The sequence below is a fragment of the Xenopus laevis genome, chromosome 5L (genome assembly GCF_017654675.1).
Source record: "Xenopus laevis strain J_2021 chromosome 5L, Xenopus_laevis_v10.1, whole genome shotgun sequence".
NCBI classification, from domain to species: Eukaryota; Metazoa; Chordata; class Amphibia; order Anura; family Pipidae; genus Xenopus; species Xenopus laevis.
In genome coordinates this window covers 105,792,854-105,814,974 of record NC_054379.1, presented here as the reverse complement: position 1 = coordinate 105,814,974, position 22,121 = coordinate 105,792,854, and the positions used below count along the sequence as shown (strand labels likewise).

The following is a 22,121-nucleotide window of genomic DNA, read 5'->3' as shown; positions in this document are numbered from 1 at the left end:
TAGAGACCTTTTTCATGGATCCTTATATGTATATATATATATATATACATATCTATATGTATATATATATACATATGTGTATATATATATATATATATATATATATATATATATATATATATATTCCCCAAAATCACAGCACCCACGATAATTCGGGTCTCATTGCCTGGGTGCGTGCCACCAATAACACATACGATCCTCCAATGAAGAAGCCGTACTCACAGGTCTTATCCATAAGTATAAACGATTTATTTAAGAAACTAACATTTTGGTTGCACCTCAGCCCTTTTCAAAGTACTTATGGATAAGACCTATGAGTGCGGCATTTTCATTGGAGGATTATAAAAGATTCAGCTGAATACGAAACAAATATGCAAATTAGGGTTGTAAAGGGGAAAACATTTTTTACTTCCTTGTTTTGTGACAAAAAGTCAGATTTCCCTCCCTGCTCCTAATTTGCATATGCAAATAAGGATTTGGATTCAGTTCGGCCTGGCAGAAGGATTCGGTGCATCCCTAATAAAAAAATTAAAAAAAAATGTCTCTCTCTCATGTAATAATGTATGTGTTTGTTATATGATGTGTGTACAGGTATGGGTTCCGTTATCTGGAAACCCATTATCCAGAATACTCTGGATAATTACAGAACGGATGTCTCTCTGTTTTATCTACATACCGTATATACTCGAGTATAAGCCGACCCGAGTATAAGCCGAGGTACCTAATTTTACCTACGAAAACTGGGAAAACATATTGACTCGAGTATAAGCCTAGAGACAACTACAGCCCTGTCTCCCAACAGCGCACATTCCGCCAAAGCGACCCCCCCAGTGATCAAACAGACTTCTTTGCAAAGTTGATGGTGACAAAGAGAGAGAATTGCCAAACAGATTACTGTGTGCATTGTCCCACTGTCCCACTACCATGTGCAGAGGGTGCTGTGTGATATTGCCATCACTGTTAATCTTTCGTATAACCAACAGAGGGCGCTGTGCGATATTGCCATCACTGTTAATCCTTCATATAACCAACAGAGGGCGCTGTGTGATATTGCAGTCACTGTTATTCTTTCATATTATCAACAGAGGGCGCTGTGTGATATTGCAGTCACTGTTATTCTTTCATATAACCAACAGAGGGCGCTGTGTGATATTGCAGTCACTGTTACTCTTTCATATAACCAACAGAGGGCGCACTGTTATTCTTTCATATAACCAACAGAGGGCACTGTGTGATATTGCAGTCTCTTCCCAAGCGAACTGTTGGTATAGGAATGATTAAAAGTGACTGCAATCTCAGCTACTGCCCACTGACTCGAGTATAAGTCGAGGTAGATTTTTTCAGCACATTTTGGATGCTGAAAAACTCGGCTTATACTCGAGTATATACGGTAATCCAAATTTTTAAAAATTATTACCTTTTTTTCTGTAATCAAAAGGTGCCTTGTATTTGATCCAAACTAAGGTATAATTAATCCCTACTGGAAGCAAAACCAGCCTATTTGGTTAATTTAATGTTTACATGATTTTCTAGTATACTTAAGGGATACTGTCATGGGGAAAAAAGGTTTTTTTCAAAACGCATCAGTTAATAGTGCTGCTCCAGCAGAATTCTGCACTTAAAACCCATTTCTTAAAAGAGCAAACAGATGTTTTTATATTTAATTTTGAAATCTGACATGTAGCTAGGCAAATTGTCAGTTTCCCAACTGCCCCCAGTCATGTGACTTGTGCTCTTATAAACGTCAGTCACTCTTTAATGCAAGTTGGAGCGATATAACAACCTCCCCTCCACCCCCCCAGCAGCCTAACAACAGAACATTGGGAAGGTAACCAGATAGCAGCTGCCTAACACAAGATAACGGCTCCCTGGTAGATCTAAGAACAGCACTCCATAGAAAAATCCAGGTCCCACTGTGGCACTTTGTTACATTGAGTAGGAGAAACAACAGCCTGCCAGAAAGCAGTTCCATCCTAAAGTGCTGGCTCTTTCTGAAAGCACACGACCAGGCAAAATAACTTGAGATGGCTTCCTACACACCAATATTACAACTAAAAAAAATATAAATTTGCTGGTTTAGGAATGACAGGTTATATGGTAGGGTGAATTATTTGCAGTGTAATTTAGAAATAAAAACTACACCATAAAAATCATGACAGACTCCCTTTAACTTATGAAGATCCAAATTACAGAAAGATCTGTTATCCGGAGAGCCCCAGGTCCTGAACATTCTTGATAACAGCTCCCATACCTGTATGGAATTGTTTAATGTGTCCGTTCATTGAGTTCATTGTCTTTATATTTATTCTATACATCATTCTTTCCACATCTGTGGAAAAGTAGAATCTTTCTGTAAATCTTCTTGTACCACTGCAACACTCGGGCATATTTATCAAAGGTCGAAGTTAAAAAAAAATTTATACTTTTTTTTTTTGGCCACATATTTACTTTATTTGTGAAGGCGCACCTGTCAACTAATTTCAGAGTAAAGTCTTATTCCATACATATTTTTAACGATGCATAAAAGCAGGAATGTAATGTTTCACTGGATGTGAATGGATAGTTCACTAATACTAAGGGGCACATTTACAAAGCTCGAGTGAAGGATTCGAATTAAAAAAACTTTGAATTTCGAAGTGTTTTTTGGGCTACTTCGACCATCGAATGGGCTAGTTCGACCTTCGACTACGAATCGAACGATTCAAACTAAAAATCGTTCGACTATTCGACCATTCGATAGTCGAAGTACTGTCTCTTTAAGAAAAACTTCGACCCCCTAGTTCGGCAGCTAAAAGCTACCGAACTCAATGTTAGCCTATGGGGAAGGTCCCCATAGGCTTGCCTGAGTTTTTTTGATCGAAGGATATTCCTTCGATCGTTGGATTAAAATCCTTTGAATCGTTCGATTCGAAGGATTTAATCGTTCGATCGAACGAATAATCCTTCAATCGTAGGATTTGCGCTAAATCGTTCGACTTCGATATTCGAACGATTTTAGTTCCTAGTCGAATATCGAGGGTTAATTAACCCTCGATATTCGACCCTTGATAAATCTGCCCCTAAAAGTGCTTTTTAAAAACTAGTGAGCATAGTATGGTATGTTTAGTCTGCATTTAGTATTTGGGCAGTCCGAAGACTAATGCCTGAATGGTGTGACAAGTTATCTTTGCTGTTCTGTGTGAACATTTTGCTTCATCTGTATATTTTCTTTAAAGGTTTATCAGGGAATAGTTCAGGAGTACATTTTCTGCAGCACAGGGATTATGCAGATAACAGCTGCTTTTCTGGGCGGAAATTATGTCTTGGATTATGTTTAGCATCTTTCAGAATTAAATCCACAATTTGGTTCATTAACTGATTATATTTTCCTGCTCCTTTCATACAGAGGGATTATTTTATATGTGGATTTGTCCTCCGAATCACATACATGCTATGTGATATACAAACTTCTGAATTAAACAGTCTCTGGTGTAATTTTATTTGTTGGTCATTAAACTATTTTGTATTCTTTTTTTTTTTAATTAAATTTCTACAATGGGTTATAAGCAAGAATCTGAAGTGGTTTCATGCTATGTGGCTGGAAGATTTGATAATACTTGGGAAAAATATCTTCCTGCCATTGTTTTAACCTCAAGTAATTTTTTTCACTGCTGTAATGTATGTATGTTTTTTTTTTGTTTTTTTTAAGAGATTTAACACTGTTTTGTCACTTGGCTTTACTGTGCATACTGCTTCATTGTAATGTATGTTTTGTGAAGGTCTTTCCATGTGCATTTGTTTGGCTTGAGCTTCTGTTCTGCACTGTGTTTACTCGGAACGCTTTTACATTTCACCTGCATTGCTTGTCATTGAGGTCAGTATTCTCCATACTTAAAGGAAAACTATACCCCCCAAACAATGTAGGTCTCTATAAAAAGATATTGCATAAAACAGCTCATATGTAAAATCCTGCTTCATGTAAATAAACCATTTTCATAATAATATACTTTTCTAGTAGTATGTGCCATTGGGTAATCATAAATAGGAAATTGCCATTTTAAAAAATAAGGGCCACCCCCTGGGATCGTAGGATTCACTGTACTCACAAACATACCAACAAACCATACATGTTAGGTCACATGAGCCAATTAACAGACAGAGTTGTGTCTTTTGCTTCCACACTTCTCCCTTTTACAGTTAGGGGGGAATTCACAAAAGTGTCGGGAACGAAAAAATGTCTTTAAAATGTCGTAGAAAGTGTCGTAGCAACAGCCGACAAATTCACAGAGCATTTCTCCGCCAATTTTCTGACATGTACGACACTTTTGAATTAGTGTCGTTAAAAGTGGGCGTGGTTTTTTCGGCGCCACTTTTCCCGACATTTTTATGAATTACTCGTAAACTCATTTTTTTACCGACAATTTTTCAGACACTTTAGGTTCTCCAAAACGAAAATGTCGGTCAAATTGTCTTTTGAAAAGTCTTGGTAAATGTCGTTTGTACGATGAAAAGATATACAACATTTTAGAAAATTGTCGGACTTACGAGACATTCAGAGATGGTAACATCTGCCTTTGTGAATTTGCTGTTCGTACGACATTTTACAAATTTGTCGACCGCCACTTCTGGGTTACTTATTTTACCGACACTTTTGTGAATTCCCCCCTTAGAGTTGAAGTATTTCTGGTCAGGTGATTTCTGAGACAGCACACAGACCATCACGAAATGGTGGCTCAAGGCAAGAGATGTAAAAGGGCACTACTAAGCCCTGAATAAAAATTAATTAGACTAACCAAACTGTAGTAAGTTAGAACAAGTTATACTACTCAGTGCTTAATGAAAAATATTTAGACAGACTGAACTAAAGTTAGAACAAATGCCACTAGCTAGGCCCTGAATAAAAACTTTGACTAACCAAAAGGTAGTTAGAACAAGTGATACTCCTAAGCGCTTAATGAAAAATATTTCAATTAGAACAAGTGCAACTAATAGGCCCTGAATAAAAATTATGTAGACAAACCGAACTGTAGTTAGTAAGAACAAGTAATACTCCTAAGTGCTTAATGAAAAATATTTAGACAACTAAACTTCAATTAGAACAAGAGTCGCTACTAGACCCTGAATAAGAATTATTTAGACTAACAGTACTGTAGTTAGTTTGAACAAGTGCTACTCCTAAGTGCTTAATGAAAAATATTTATATTAATGAACTTCAGTTAGGACAAGAGCCACTACTAGGCCCTGAATAAAAATTGTTTAGTCTAACCAAACTGAGGTTAGTTAGAACAAGTGATACTCCTGAGTGCTGAGTGCCACTACTAAGCCTTGAATAAAAATTATGTAGACTAACCAAACTGTAGTTACTTAAAACAAGTAATACTCCTAAGTGCTTAATGATAAATATTTATTAGACTGAACTTCAATTAGAACAAGAGCCACTACTAGACCCTGAATAAGAATTATTTAGACTAACAGAACTGGTTAGTTAGAACAAGTGCTACTCCTAAGTGCTTAATGAAAAATATTTATATTAATGAACTTCAGTTAGGACAAGTGCCACTACTAGGCCCTGAATAAAAATTATTTAGACTAACCAAACTGAGGTTAGTTGGAACTAGTGATACTCCTAAGTGCTTAATGAAAGATATTTAAACAACTGAACTTCAATTACAAGTGCCACTACTAGGCCCTGAACAAAAATTATTTAGACTAACCAAACTGTAGTTAGTTAGAACAAATAATACTACTAAGTGCTTAATGAAAAATATATATATGAATAAACTTCAATTAGAACAAGTGCCACTATTATTAGGGCCTCAATAAAAAAAACATTTCGAATGACCAAACTGTAGTTAGTTAGAACAAGTTATACTCCTAAGTGCTTAATGAAAAATATTTAGACCAACTGAACTTCAGTTAGAACAAGTGCCACTACTAGGCTCTGAATAAAAATGATTTAGACTAACCAAACTGTAGTTATTTAGAACAAGTGATACTTCGAAGTGCTTAATGAAAAATATTTTGACGAATGAAATTCAATTAGAACAAGAGCCGCTACTAGACCCTGAATAAGAATTATTTAGACTAACAGTACTGTAGTTAGTTTGAACAAGTGCTACTCCTAAGTGCTTAATGATAAATATTTATTAGACCGAACTTCAATTAGAACAAGAGCCACTACTAGACCCTGAATTAGAATTATTTAGACTAACAGAACTGGTTAGTTAGAACAAGTGCTACTCCTAAGTGCTTAATGAAAAATATTTATATTAATGAACTTCAGTTAGGACAAGTGCCACTACTAGGCCCTGAATAAAAATTATTTAGACTAACCAAACTGAGGTTAGTTGGAACTAGTGATACTCCTAAGTGCTTAATGAAAAGTATTTAGACCGACTGAACATCAATTACAAGTGCCACTACTAGGCCTGAACAAAGATTATTTAGAGTAACCAAACTGTAGTTAGTTAGAACAAATAATACTCCTAAGTGCTTAATGAAAAATATTTAGACCAACTGAACTTCAGTTAGAACAAGTGCCACTACTAGGCTCTGAAATGAATAAAAATTATTTAGACTAACCAAACTGTAGCTAGTTAGCACAAGTGATACTCCTAAGTGCTTAATGAATTTCAGATAGAACAAGTGCCACTATAAGGCCCCGAATACAGATTATTTAGACTGACTAAACTCCTAGTTCTGGGAGCTGCATAAAATTATTTAACCTGACTGATGTTCAAGTTACAAAATGAGAGACACTCCTAGGTGCTGGATAAAATTATTTAACCTGACTGAACTTCAGTTACAAGAGACACTCCCTGTTCAGGTGCCAAATACAATGGTGTAGGACTGACTCAGACTGAACTTCAGTCACAAGTGCTTAATGAAGATTATTTAGACTGATCTAAATCAGGCCCTGTTGTGGTCCACCACAATACAAGACCAGCACAAGGTCTCACTCAGACCTTAAAAAATATAATAAATATTCAACTAGTAGTTAGTTATAGTTAAACTAAAAAAAATGCCTGCCTAGGTCCTGCTACAGTCGCAATATTTGCACAACGCCTGTTTTCTAATTTCTACGACTAGCTCAGCACTAGCAGCCTGCACTGTGACCGTCTCTCACAGCTACTGCCTCTAACTGCGCCAGTATAGAAGAGCGCAAAACACTTTCCCCAGTCCCCTCCCTATCCGGACCTCCCCTTCTTTGCCTTCCTTCCCCTATCCGGACCTCCCCTTCTTTGCCTTCCTTCCCCTATCCGGACCTCCCCTTCTTTGCCTTCCCTCCCCTCCCTTAACTTTTCAGATTGACAGCCGGGCCACTGCCTTCCAATCTCCTCACTCATTGGCTGCTCTCCGGAGCCCGCCTCCCTCCGTCTCCGTGGCAACAGAGAAGATATGTGGGCGCGAGCAAGCCTGCTTGTCACCGTGTAACGTCACTTCCGGGTGACGTTACACAAAACCGGAACCTGTGCGTCGGTTTCGGGTCCAGCTGGCAGAGAGGTAGAGGTCCCCTCAGATCTTCTCTAGGTAGCCGACTGGTGTTGTGGGAGTAACACCCTATTTTTTTAAAGGGGATGTAAAGTCATAAACTAAGTCCCAGGTTTTTTTTTTATTCCAAGATAAAACTATTTCCAATATACATTTACTGAAAAATCCAAAATATTTTTATTAAATAAAAAAAGTGATCTCTTGCCTGTGTTTTCCCCCCATCGCTCCACTTGCTCTGCTTACTGAGACTATAGTGAAATGATCAGCTGCTCCAAGTTCTGGACAGCAGGGTAGCAGCACAGAGGGTTGTTCCATGTCTTTGCTACTCACTAATCTAACCTTGGACAGAAACAACCCTGCTTGCTGCTTTCTTGCCATGCAGAATTTGATGTAGCAATGACTTTTTTTTAGGTTTCTTTTTTAATAGAGCCCCTGGGACCATCAGAGCCCTGGCCATTAATGCGTGTTTAGGTTGTTTATATATTTGTTGTATGGGCCCCACGATTTCTAATGGCAGCCCCGTATATGAGCTAAATTATGGTAGCAAATTTGTGCCACTGCAGTCTTTTCTGGGTGACAATGCACATTCCACATAATAATGTGAAACAAGGTAGGACAGGTGCATTTGTGGGTGCCCATAGACCACAGCCATGCCAAGAAAGGCAGAGGTGGCAATCTGTGCATCATTGTAATAATAAAATTATTACCTGATATCTGGCAGTCGGCTTTATTTTATATTGGCACATAAGGATCTGTGCCTACGGCAGCAGCTTTATGGGGGAGCGGCCCTTGGATGACTATAAAGTTCACTTGTTTCTGTCCGTATAATCGATTTGGCCCAGCTAAAATATTCAAACGGTAATTCTGGTGGCCGATTACACTAGTGTGAAAAAAAAAAGCATTGATTTGTGCGGTTTTATTAGTTTTTGGTGATTTATTTGCATTTCACACTGTTCTGTGTTAGTTTTGCCTATGTAAATTTTATCTACTATATATCCATTTGTGGGTCTCTGTGCGCCACATAGTTTGGTATATCTATGCATATTGGGCATCAAAGTGTTCAGTAGACCCCTGTCGTTCATATTTAGGATGTTTTATGCTGATACATTACGAAATGTGGGGCACATAATGGGGTAAAATTCAAGCTTTGTGACGATTTTCAGAAATTTGATAAAAACTGTTATGTTCAGCATTGCTTTGCAGTTTGGCAGTTTGCAGTAGAAACACTTATTTACCCATTTTGGATTCGTCAGAATGTGTACTTTCTGAAAATATATGGTTTTCTGGGGTCTCTGTACTGTTAGGGGGGTCTAATGTCGCATAATACACACACCAGGTGCTTATATTGCAGCAGCCAGCGCGTCAGCTGTGAAAATGTCTATACATATTGTCATTTGGGGGTCTCTGTGCGCCACATACTTTGGTATATCTATGCATATTGGGCATCAAAGTGTTCAATAGACCCCTGGCGCTCATATTTAGGATGTTTTATGCTGATAAGCTACGAAATGTGGGGCATATAATGGGGTAAAATTCAAGCTTTGTGACAATTTTCAGAAATTTGATAAAAACCGTTATGTTCAGCATTGCTTTGCAGTTTGGCAGTTTGCAGTAGAAACACTTATTTACCCATATTGGATTCGTCAAAATGTGTACTTTCTGAAAATATATGGTTTTCTGGGGTCTCTGTACTGTTAGGTGGTCTAATGTTGCATATTACACACACCAGATGCTTATATTGCAGCAGCCAGCGCGCGTCAGCCGTGAAAATGTATATACACTATTGTCATTTGGGGGTCTCTGTGCGCCACATAGTTTGGTATATCTATGCATATTGGGCATCAACGTGTTCAGTAGACCCCTGGCGTTCATATTCAGGATGTTTTATGCTGATAAGTTACGAAATGTGTGGCATATAATGGGGTAAAATTCAAGCTTTGTGACGATTTTCAGAAATTTGATAAAAACCGTTATGTTCAGCATTGCTTTGCAGTTTGGCAGTTTGCAGTAGAAACACTTATTTACCCATATTGGATTTGTCAGAATGTGTACTTTCTGAAAATATATGGTTTTCTGGGGTCTCTGTACTGTTAGGTGGTCTAATGTCGCATAATACACACACCGGGTGGTTATATTGCTGCAGCCGGCGCGTCAGCCGTGAAAATGTCTATACATATTGTCATTTGGGGGTCTCTGTGCGCCACATAGTTTGGTATATCTATGCATATTGGGCATCAAAGTGTTCAATAGACCCCTGGCGCTCATATTTAGGATGTTTTATGCTGATAAGTTACGAAATGTGGGGCATATAATGGGGTAAAATTCAAGCTTTGTGACGATTTCCAGAAATTTGATAAAAACCGTTATGTTCAGCATTGCTATGCAGTTTGCAGTAGAAACACTTATTTACCCATATTGGATTCGTCAGAATGTGTACTTTCTGAAAATATATGGTTTTCTGGGGTCTCTGTACTGTTAGGTGGTCTAATGTCGCATAATACACACACCGGGTGGTTATATTGCAGCAGCCAGCGCGTCAGCCGTGAAAATGTCTATACATATTGTCATTTGGGGGTCTCTGTGTGCCACATAGTTTGGTATATCTATGCACATTGGGCATCAAACTGTTTAGTAGACCCCTATGTTTATATTTAGGATGCTTTATGCTGGTAATGATACATGGACAATACGATGCTGGAAAGTTGAAGCTTTGAGGCAATTTTCAGAATATTTTACCAAAACCGCCAAATTTGGCAAAGCCTTGCGACTCAGTAGTTTGGGGCAGAAAGGAATGCGTACCCATTTTAGATTCTGTATAATGTGTACTTTCCAAAAATATATGGGTTTGGGGGGTAAACATATATTTCTGTGTTTTTACCCCACAAAAATGCAGTCAATGTGTTGATTTTTCATTAGCTGAAGTTACCCACAGGACAATTTGTATGCGCTAACTTCATTTTGGGGCCTCTAAATGCCATATACTTTGGTAAACCTATGAACAATGGCCACCAAACTGTTTGGAGGACCCCTGGCAATCACAATTTGGGTGCTTTTTTGTGATACGTAATGATACATGGGCGATATGATGCTGTAAAGTTGAAGCATTGAGGCAATTTTCAGATATTTCACAAAAACCATCAATTTTGGGAAAGCCTTGCGACTCAGTAGTTTGGAGCAATAAGGCATGGGTACCTATTTTAGATTCTGTAGAATGTGTACTTTCCAAAAATGTATGGGTTTGGGGGGTAAACATATATTTTTGTGTTTTTACCCCACAAAAATGCAGTCAATGTGTTGATCTTTCATTAGCTGAAGTTACCCACAGGACTATTTGTATGCGCTAACTTCATTTTGGGGCCTCTAAATGCCAGATACTTTGGTAAACCTATGCACAGTGGGCACCAAACTGTTTGGAGGACCCCTGGCAATCACAATTTGGGTGTTTTTTTGTGATACATAATGATACATGGGTAATATGGTGCTGGGAAGTTGAAGGTTTGAGGCAATTTTCAGATATTTCACCAAAACCGACAATTTTGGGAAAGCCTTGCGACTCAGTAGTTTGGAGCAGAACGGTATGGGTACCCATTTTAGATTCAGTAGAATGTGTACTTTCCAAAAATGTATGGGTTTGGGGGGTAAACATATATTTCTGTGTTTTTACCCCACAAAAATGCAGTCAATGTGTTGATTTCTCATTAGATGAAGTTACCCACAGGACTATTTGTATGCGCTAACTTCATTTTGAGGCTTCTAACTGCCAGATACTTTGGTAAAACTATGAACAATGGCCACCAAACTGTTTGGAGGAACATTGGCAATCATATTTAGGGTGTTTTTTCTTGGTGTGTAACGATACATGGGTGATATGGTGCTGAGAAGTTGAAGCTTTGAGGCAATTTTCAGATATTTCACCAAAACCGACAATTGTGGGAAAGCCTTGCCACTCAGTAGTTTGGACCAGAAAGGCATGGGTACCCATTTTAGATTCAGTAGAATGTGTACTTTCCAAAAATATATATGGGTTTTGGGGGGTAAACATATATTTCTGTGTTTTTACCCCACAAAAATGCAGTCAATGTGTTGATTTCTCATTAGATGAAGTTACCCACAGGACTATTTGTATGCGCTAACTTCATTTTGAGGCTTCTAACTGCCAGATACTTTGGTAAAACTATGAACAATGGCCACCAAACTGTTTGGAGGAACCCTGGCAATCATATTTAGGGTGTTTTTTCTTGGTGTGTAACGATACATGGGTGATATGGTGCTGAGAAATTGAAGCTTTGAGGCAATTTTCAGATATTTCACCAAAACCGACAATTGTGGGAAAGCCTTGCGACTCAGTAGTTTGGACCAGAAAGGCATGGGTACCCATTTTAGATTCGGGAGAATGTGTACTTTCCAAAAATATATGGGTTTTGGGGGGTAAATATATATTTCTGTGTTTTTACCCCACAAAAATGCAGTCAATGTGTTGATTTTTCATTAGCTGAAGTTACCCACGGGACTTCTCATTTTTTTTTTCAAAACTAGCCATTGGCGGGTTTGGACTTGGAAAAACCACGCACAGTCCCAGGGGGGGGCACTGCCCCCTCTTGCCCCCCTCTGTGGACGCCCATGGCCTGAACCCTCCTCCTGCTATAGCCTCGCAGCCCAGCGACCAGGGAAGGACCACCACATCCACACTCAGGGATTCCCCCCTAAAACTGCCACCCTAGACACAAGAACTTGGCTGCCTATGTGGTAAGTACAGCTCTGTACTCTAGATCCTCTAGCATTTAATCACATTTATGACATAAATGTTTTTCAAAAAATACTTTCTAAAATAGCCTGTTTAATTGTCACTTCCCACTGTAATAGTTCAGCTGCTGCAGAATGGATGGTCACCCTTTCTGCAGAAGAGAGGGAGTGGAGTTTCAGTAAGTTATTTTTTAATAAAGGGTTTTCAATTTAAAAGTTTAATTTGTGCCGGTGTTTATTTTTCGATGCATACTAACAAATTTTTTTAAACATTTTTTTGATGTTACTGGTCCTTTAATCTACTATCTCTACAAATTCAATCAGAACAATGCATAATCAGGCAAAGCCAATGCATAATCAGGCAAAGCCTTAAAGGGGTGGATCACCTCCAGGTTAACTTTTAGCATGTTATAGAACGGCAAATTCGAAACTTTTCAATTGGTCTTCATTATTTTTTAATAACGTTTTTGCATTATTTGTCTTCTGCTTCTGACTCTTTCCAGCTTTCAAGCGGGGGTCACTGGCCACATCTAATAAACAAATACTCTGTAAAGCTAAACATTTATTTCTACTTTTTATTACTCATCTTCCTATTCAGGCCCTCTCCTATTCATATTCCAGTCTCTTATTCAAATCAGTGCAAAAATGTATTCAAAAGTGTACAAACTCTTTAAGAACATATCCACTAACACTAGGAAAGACTTGTCATAACTTTGGAAAAACATCCACAAGAAGTAAATGACCAGTGGGATAAACATTGCAGAAGAATATATATACGGATACCGCACATTGTGGGACAAACATACCTACTGTGCGGGTTACCATATGCACAAAACATAAGTACTTTTGCTCTATTTTGCTGGGCTTCACTCTGTGCTGTGCCTGAAATCTGTGGTTTACTTGTGCATTCAGCAAACACCCAATGACAGTATAGAATATAAATGTAAAGAATGGACAACAAAACTAGGCAATAAAGCCCATGTAAAAATGGCCTTGATTTTCAATTAATTTCTCACAGGCCACATCTGCATCACTTCAGTACAACCAATGACCCCAGCAAAATGTCATCTTATTCTAAATAGAAATGCTCTACTTAAAGGAAAACTATTCTTTACATTTATATTCTATACTGTCATTGGGTGTTTGCTGAATGCACAAGTAAACCACAGATTTCAGGCACAGCACAGAGTGAAGCCCAGCAAAACAGAGCAAAAGTACTTATGTTTTGTGCATATGGTAACCCGCACAGTAAGGAATATGGGAATATATATAGGAATATGAATAGGAGAGGGCCTGAATAGGAAGATGAGTAATAAAAAGTAGAAATAAATGTTTAGCTTTACAGAGAATTTGTTTATTAGATGTGGCCAGTGACCCCCGCTTGAAAGCTGGAAAGAGTCAGAAGCAGAAGACAAATAATGCAAAAACGTTATTAAAAAATAATGAAGACCAATTGAAAAGTTGCTTCGAATTTGCCGTTCTATAACATGCTAAAAGTTAACCTGGAGGTGATCCACCCCTTTAAGGCTTTGCCTGATTATGCATTGTTCTGATTGAATTTGTAGAGATAGTAGATTAAAGGACCAGTAACATCAAAAAAATGTTTAAAAAAATTTGTTAGTATGCATCGAAAAATAAACACCGGCACAAATTAAACTTTTAAATTGAAAACCCTTCATTAAAAAATAACTTACTGAAACTCCACTTCCTCTCTTCTGCAGAAAGGGTGACCATCCATTCTGCAGCAGCTGAACTATTACAGTGGGAAGTGACAATTAAACAGGCTATTTTAGAAAGTATTTTTTGAAAAACATTTATGTCATAAATGTGATTAAATGCTAAAGGATCTAGAGTACAGAGCTGTACTTACCACATAGGCAGCCAAGTTCTTGTGTCTAGGGTGGCAGTTTTAGGGGGGAATCCCTGAGTGTGGATGTGGTGGTCCTTCCCTGGTTTCTGGGCTGCGAGGCTATAGCAGGAGGAGGGTTCAGGCTGGAGAGGCGAGGGGTTTCGCTGCCCCATTCTTGCTGGCAGAGCAGAGCACGCCAGACATAGGGTGGCCAGGAGAGATAGCCAGGGAGGAGAAATCAACTGCTGCAGAATGGATAGTCGCCTTGTCACCTTTTCTGAAGAGGAGAGGAAGTCGAGTTTTAGTTAGACATTTTTTAATAAAGGCTTTGCAATTTAAAAGTTTAATTTGTGTTGGTGTTTATTTTTCGATATATACTAACACATTTTTTTTCCATTTTTTTATGTTACTGGTCCTATAAATAGGGTCCACAACATATATGAACTGTAAATTAGGTGCCCCAGAATACATTTAGGGGCCCATTTATGATTGCCTGAAACCCTGTGTGCTACGAAAAGCTTGGCAGCCTACATTAGTTTGCCTAAAAGCTGCAGAGGGTTTTCTTTGTAACAAAAGTGGATTGCCAAGGTTTTTTTGGCACAACACCCAGAGTGATTAGTAAACTAACATGGGGTTTTGTTTATGATTGCATGAGAACAAGCGTTCAAATCTAAGGGCCAGTTGGGACCTTCCAAGTGGTTTATGGCTCAAACTTCTGCATTTGTCTCTCAAAACCGAACATATTTTCCTGCTGCAAGCAGCTCATCCATGCTGTCTGTCAGCAGTGTGCTGCAATTAAAGCAGGTGAAATCTGTCAGTGATTTACAGCATAATTTAAAATCATAATGTATATAAAAATGCAGAAGCAGTCATTGTAACACGATTAGAATGGATTGTATGAGTAAATGTTTCGACTGGAACTATGTATTTATTGCTCCGTTTATTTTTCTTTTTTGAGTAAGCATGAAATTTACTTTTTCGGTACATACATTTATCTACAGCTGTGTGGCAAATACAAGATGTACTTCTCAATCCCTGTAATTTTTACTTATATTATGTTGATTTTTCTGGTGCTTTTTCGGCTCATTTGAATCCTTTCATGTATGATTTGGTACTGTTTTATCCATGATTATAACAACAACAATTCTGCAGAAAATATTCGTTCTTATTCCTGACATCCGTCAGACTGTTCATAGATGAGTATCCTAAACAATCTCATATGAACCAAGACTGTTTGGGAGGATGGGCTGTGAAACCCAGACTGGTTTTTCACATGCTACAAATTACTGAGCAGTTTAAAAATAACATGTTGTGTAACTGAACACCAATGAGCTGTGCCATATTTCAAGATACTTTAAAACAGATTGTATGTTATTTAAAGGCGAAGCACAGCCTCGTGTGAAAATACATAAAAAAGCCACATTCTAACCCCAAATCTGAAGCCTTATGCAACTGTTTTAGTAGATTAAAAAGGGGCATGTTGTTTGTTAGAGATTGTTTCTTCAGTTATTGCAATCGTAATTTGATAGCTCACAGTTTGTACCACTTGTTCCAGGGTAAGAAATCCTTCATTATCTAATCTAACAGACGGTCACCGTTTACTCTAAAGCTGGCCATAGACGCAAAGATCTGATCGTACGAATCGAGGATTCGTACGATTTTCGAACCGTGTGTGGAGAGTCCCGACATTTTTCGTCCGGCGGAGATCGGTCGTTTGGTCGATCGGACAGGTTAGAAAATTTCTGTCGGCTGCCGATAATATCTCTGCGTGTATTGCCGATCGTACGATTTTCAGTGGGAGACTGTCACTAGCTTTGGTTGGACATAGATATTGTACGATTGCTGTCAGGGGCAGAACATTGCTGATCTGTTCTTTATTTCATCTGACTGGTAAGACTTTGATCTGAATGATTAGTGGCGGGTCGGGAGATGGGAAAGTATCGTACGATCGGATCTTTGCATCTATGGCCAACTTGTGCTATAGATAAACGCTAAAAGGTGGCCATATAAGTTACAATTATGATCTTTCTTGTGACCCATGGTATCTGCTGAATTGTCAGATATGCAAGTAGAAACAATATAATTTTACCTTTATCTGATTAAGCAATTATATTTTTACGATATTTGGGCACCTTCAATTGTAAAATGACATTTTTGTTGCTTTGCCTGCTAAATATGAGGGGCCAGAATGCAAAGAATCTTCCTCAAAAAAAAAACCATGTCAATTTGACGAACTATTACAGTGGGAAGTGACAATTAAACAGGCTATTTTAGAAAGTATTTTTTGAAAAGCATTTATGTCATAAATCTGATTAAATGCTAGAGGATCTAGAGTACAGAGCTGTACTTACCACATAGGCAGCCAAGTTCTTGTGTCTACGGTGGCAGTTTTAGGGGGAAATCCCTAAGGTGTCTACATGGTATAAATACCATGCGCTAAAAATCACCCCTTTTTTTCTTGCACATAAGGTGTGTGAATATCACTAAAATAATGCACCATATATACCTTTATTGCTCATTCTTAGCACTGCAGTTTGACTACTGAATTGTTTCACAGAGGATTGTGGAAGATCCATTGACCTCTGCAGAAACTGAGCCATATGGCTCCTTCAAATTTGTTGCTGGTCTTTCTGTGGCCACTTTTGACAGAAAACCTTTCTGGGTGGTTGGATGAAGCTTTCACTTCCTGGTAATTAAACCAATAGCAACTGCTGGGATATGCAAACAATTGGGTATTGTTTTCCTTTTCCTTATTCATGAATTTGTATTCTTCATTTTCACAGCCCTTCTTAAAGGTATTCTGTCATGATTTTTATGGTTTACTTCTTACTTCTAAATTGCACTGTTATTGCAAATCACCCTACCATTTAAAATTTTATTCTTGAGCCAACAAATTTATTGTTGTGGAGGCAGCCATCTCAGTGCATTGTGCCTGATTCTGAGCTTTGTTAAGGAGCTGGCACTTCAGGATGGAACTGCTTTGAGACAGCTATTGTGTGTCCCCTTTCCATTGTATTTTACCACAAGGTGGTGGGAGCATTGCTAAAATTGACAGGATAATAGCACCCAAGCAGGAAAAAGTAGGAGTTGGGGAGAAGTTTTAGCAATGCAAACATCCTAAGCCCCCCTGCCCTGGCCACGACCCCTTCTGGCACCCCCTGCCTACCTTCTATTCCTTTGCAAACGTGCGGAAGACCAAGGAGGGGGGTTGGAAGCCACGTCCCTTTGTGTACCCAGTGGGTATGCGCCAGCGGGGCCTAACTGCTTTTTTCCCGGTGTCTCGCCAACCTGATCCTGTATCCTTCAGCAGAGGTGTCAGGTAGCTGCTAATTTGTTAGCTGCCCATTGTTCTGTTGATAGTATGCTAGGGAGGGAAGAGAGGGGGTGATATCACTCCAACATGCAATGTAGCAGTAAAGAGTGACTGATGTTTATTAGAGCACATGTCACGTGACTAGGGTTGCCACCTTTTCTGGAAAAAAATACCGGCATTCCTTTATAAATATATATTTTTTCCCTATTAATAACATTGGGATCAACCATCATTTTTACTGGCCAGGCCGGTAAAATACTGGCCAGGTGGCAACCCTACATGTGAAATGAGGACACCTGGGAAACTTAAAAAAAAATGATTTCCGTGCAAAATTCTGCTGGAGCAGTACCATTAACTGGTGCGTTTTGTAAAATATTTATGTATAGCTCACACATAGCACACATATACAAAATAAAAAAACAACAAAAAATCATAAGAAATTACATACCAAAGGTTACCCTCAGAGCACAAAAAAATGTGAGAAAAAGCAGACCTGTATGGCAATGAGAAAACCCCAATGTTTCAGATTAGAGGGTTGTTCACCTTTGAGTTAACTTTTACTATAATGTCGAGAGTGATATTACGAAGCAATCTGCGTTTGTTTTTTATTTGTGCTATTTGAGTTATTTAGCTTTTTCTTCAGCAGCTCTCTAGCTTGCAGTTTTAGCAATCTGGTTGCTAGGGTCTAAATTACCCTAGCAACCATGCATTGGTTTGAATGAGACTGGAATATGAATGAGAGGGCCTGAATAGAAGGATAAGTAATACAAAATAGCAATAGAATTAATAAGAAGGAAAAAGTACCCCACTTGCTTCAAACTCGCTCAGCAGTCTCAAGTTAAATTCCAGCTACCTATTGAATATAATCTAAATTACTGATTACTTTGTGGTAAAAATTGGATTGGATGTCTAATGTAATAGCCAGAACACAACTTCCTGCTTTTCAGCTCTCTAACTCTGAGTTAGTCAGTGACTTTAAGGAGGGTCACATGGGACATAACTATTCAGTGAGTTTGCAAGTGATCCTTAGCTTGCAGGTCAGATTCAAAAGCAACAGTTATGACCCATGTGCCCCCCCCCCTCAAGTCACTGATTGGTTACTGCCTGGTAACCAATCAGTGGAAACCAAGAGAGCTGCAAAGCAGGAAGTAGCGTCCTGGCTATTATGTTAGACATCCAGTCACTCCAGCATACATTTTTGCCTAACTATATTATCAGCATGTTTTATTTTGCACAGCCTGTTTATTCATCCAGTTTTTATTTTTACACTGATATGTTCATATATCTTCTAATTTTGCGACAATGGAATTCTGCCTCAGATTTGTTCACTGTATTCCAACTTTATAAAAATTGCTTTCAGTGTCCCACAAGTTGCTTCCCAACAGAGAATTATTTGTTGTTGAGGGGGAGTATAGCCATGAAAAGTTCTGTGTTCTTTTACTAATTCCTTCAGGCAATCCTCCATACAATGACATCATCTGAAAAAGAGTGCATTGTGCCTAATAAACAAGGCCAGAACATCCTCATTTTAAGAAAGAATAAACCAGTCTTTGCAGAAATCCTGGAAAGTGTTGGGACATTGCCAAGTCATCTGTGCACATTTACCATAATAAGCCAACAGTTCAGTATGAGTAGAGAGGAAATCCCTTTCTTTTTTTTCATAGAAAAAATGCTATAAAGTAGCAAAATCCCTTAATCTGTGCCCTATGCACACGAAAAAATACTGTGACTTTTCCGCATGTATGAAGTAATTATTTCTGTGCAAACCTATGTGAAGACTGTGCTCTCAGACTATAATGACATACAGAACCAAATAGAATACCTTGCTGCAGCAGTGAGACTATGGTAAAAAGGACAATTATGTATTCTTTAACGTAATGGCCATTCGTGCAAAGTTGCTTGACATTATGTTTACTTTTCAAAAAGCATAAGCTATGTTTTTGTGGAGTTCCCCTTTATATTTTAAACTTAGATTTTGGAAAAATGGTAAAAAATGGAAATTAATTGGAAAACTTTTTCTGGAAAACAATCTGAAAACAGCTCAACTTGAAAGTCTTCTGAAGGTGAACAACCCCTTTCACAATGAGATAAATGTTAAAATTGACTTTGGAACAAGGCAGAATGGAAATGTCAGCAGCTAAGAAGCCAGACAATAAAGCAAAACTTGTTGCAATGTTGCTTGGTAACAAGTTAAAGATGAACTTTCTCTTTAAAAAGCTCATAGTGTACTCCTTTTTTGCATTCTCTTACCATTGTTTTGCATAGTGAATCCATGAAATCCACAATTTTTGTTGAATGCCTAATCTTCCACAAAAGATTTGACTAAACTAATTTGCATATTCAGATTTCACCACACTACCCACAAAAAAAGGGGGTTGACCTCTACGTATGTCTTGCCTATTGTTTTAATTGAGTTCTTAAACAGGGCAAATGAATGATAAAAATGACAGTATGGTCTCACCAACGAGTGATATGATAAAAAAAAAAAAAACCTTTGTATAATGAGCTGTATTTTATTGTACAGTCTAACCGACAGCAGCTGGGGAAAGGGAGAGATTTGTTTATAGAAAAGGCTTCTTGGTGGACTGATGATTGGGGGTTTTTTTTGGTGATTTTATCTCATAGGAACAGGTAGACTGAGATTTTACCCTGTGCAAAGAAGTAACAAAAAACAAATTTTATATTTAAAATAAAAGGCAAGAAATGCTAGGCACAGGCCTATTCATTGAACTGATTGAATGTTAAAAAGGGAAGTATAGTTCATATTTAAAGTTTTTTTTAGCAGATTAAGGCTATGGGCTCCGCTGTTCTCTGCTTGTGTATTTTTGCAGACTGAGAGAAACGCATCCACTCCGTGCCCCATCTTCAATGATTTGAATTGCTTTTGCTTGTGTGCGCTCACACAGTGGTGGTTAGTTTAAATAGGTGAAGGTGGATGGTTTCAGGCTGGCCTCCACAACCATGCAAAGATGAAACATGGAGTAACTTCAATTTATCTGTTTGCCCTGTTTAGCTCAAGAAAATAACAAAAACTGTAGATATTTCATGATTAAACAAATAAGCAAAAATGGTATTCAGTATTGAACTCGTGTTGAACAAGGGGTATACTGCCCCTTTAAGTGTATGCATTGCATATGGGGCTTACCTTTTGACCATGCATTAAAGGAATTCAGTGTAAAAAAATAAAAACTGGGTAAATAGGCTGTGCAAAATAAAAAATAAAAAATGTTTCTAACAGTTATAATGTAATGTATAAAGGCTGGAGTGATTTGATGTATAACATGTCAGTCAGAACACTACTTCCTGCTTTTCAGCTCTTTTGGTTTACACTGACTGGTTACCCTGGTTACTAGGCAGTAACCAATCAGAGACTTGAGGGGGGGCCACATGGGTCATATCTGTTGCTTTTGAATCTGAGCTGAATGTTGAGGATCAATTACAAACTCACTGAACAGAAATGTACCATGTGGCCCCCCTTCAAGTCACTGACTAACTCAGAGTTATAGAGCTGAAAAGCAGGAAGTTGGATTCTGGCTGTTTTATTAGACTTCTGTTCACTCCAGCCTTTATATATTACATTTTTGGCTAACTAACTATATTAGAAACATTTTTTATTTTACACAGCCTATCTATTTACCAGGTTTTTATTTTCACACTGAACTATTCCTTTAAATCTTTATGTCCTAATGACTTTCCCCTGGAAAATGATGCTGGCTTGATAAATCAAACTGTGCTGCAAGTAGGGAGGGGTGTCTGTATGGATGCTGGGTTTTCATTTGGAGGGGTTTAACTTGATGGACTTGGTCTTTTTTCAACCCAATGTAACTATGTAACTGTACGTCTTTATGGGTTTTTGCATTAGGACTGTGCAGCAAAATTAGAATGATTGTCTTTTATAGTCTTGCACAAACTATGAGTACATATGTTTGTTTATGTACAAAGAAAAAATCTATCCTTTGTATAAGTAGTCTGTCAGCTCTTGTCTGACCTGCTTATTCTTTGAGAAAAATGGCTTGAAGGTGTGACGTGGTGGGTAGAGCCTTAAGGTGGCCATACACTAAAGGATCCGCGCGTTTGGCGACAACGCCAAACGAGTGGATCTTTTCCCCGATATACCACTAACGGTAGGGCTATCTCAGGGGTAATCTGAACATTCGGCCCTATGGCCGAACGATCGGATTACGACGAGCGCAATGGGCTCTGACGGGTCGGGTCAGGAGAAAAATCAAACCTTCCCGATCGATATCGTGTCCAGATATCGATCGGAAAGACCCATTGGAAGCCTCCATACATGGGCAGATTAGCTGTCAAATTGGTCTAAACGACCGATATCGGCAGCATTATCTGCTCGTGTATGGCCACCTTTAATCTGTTGTTACTGGGGTTAGAAATTGATTGGCTCATCTCCCACCATACACACACCGAATATTGCCCGAAAATTAGTTTCATACTATATTATTGGTGCGTCTATGGCCACCTTAACAGCAGCCCTGTCTAAGATTTTCTCACTTTATGTAGGAAAATCTTCATTTACTCTTGTTTTCATTCTGAAATATAAAGCTTGGGAAAATTACAGAAAATCTTTGTGAACAAATATATATAGTAAACTATAAACGTTGCCATACAAGGACTGGCTTAGAATTCCATATGTCAAAACAGTCTTCCCCAGTTCAGTACCTCCGCCTTTCCCCTACTCTTCCCAGCACCCTTTGCCAGTCCCCAAAAGTCTTGGCCAGCTGTGACATC

The 22,121-nt window shown here is 38.4% G+C and overlaps 1 protein-coding gene across 1 annotated transcript in view; it reads left to right on the top strand.

Annotated features, from left to right (window-relative positions):
* LOC121393924 (DISP complex protein LRCH3-like) overlaps window positions 1–22,121 on the top strand; it is a 73,430-nt gene that overhangs the window by 5,737 nt on the left and 45,572 nt on the right. The window lies entirely within an intron of this gene.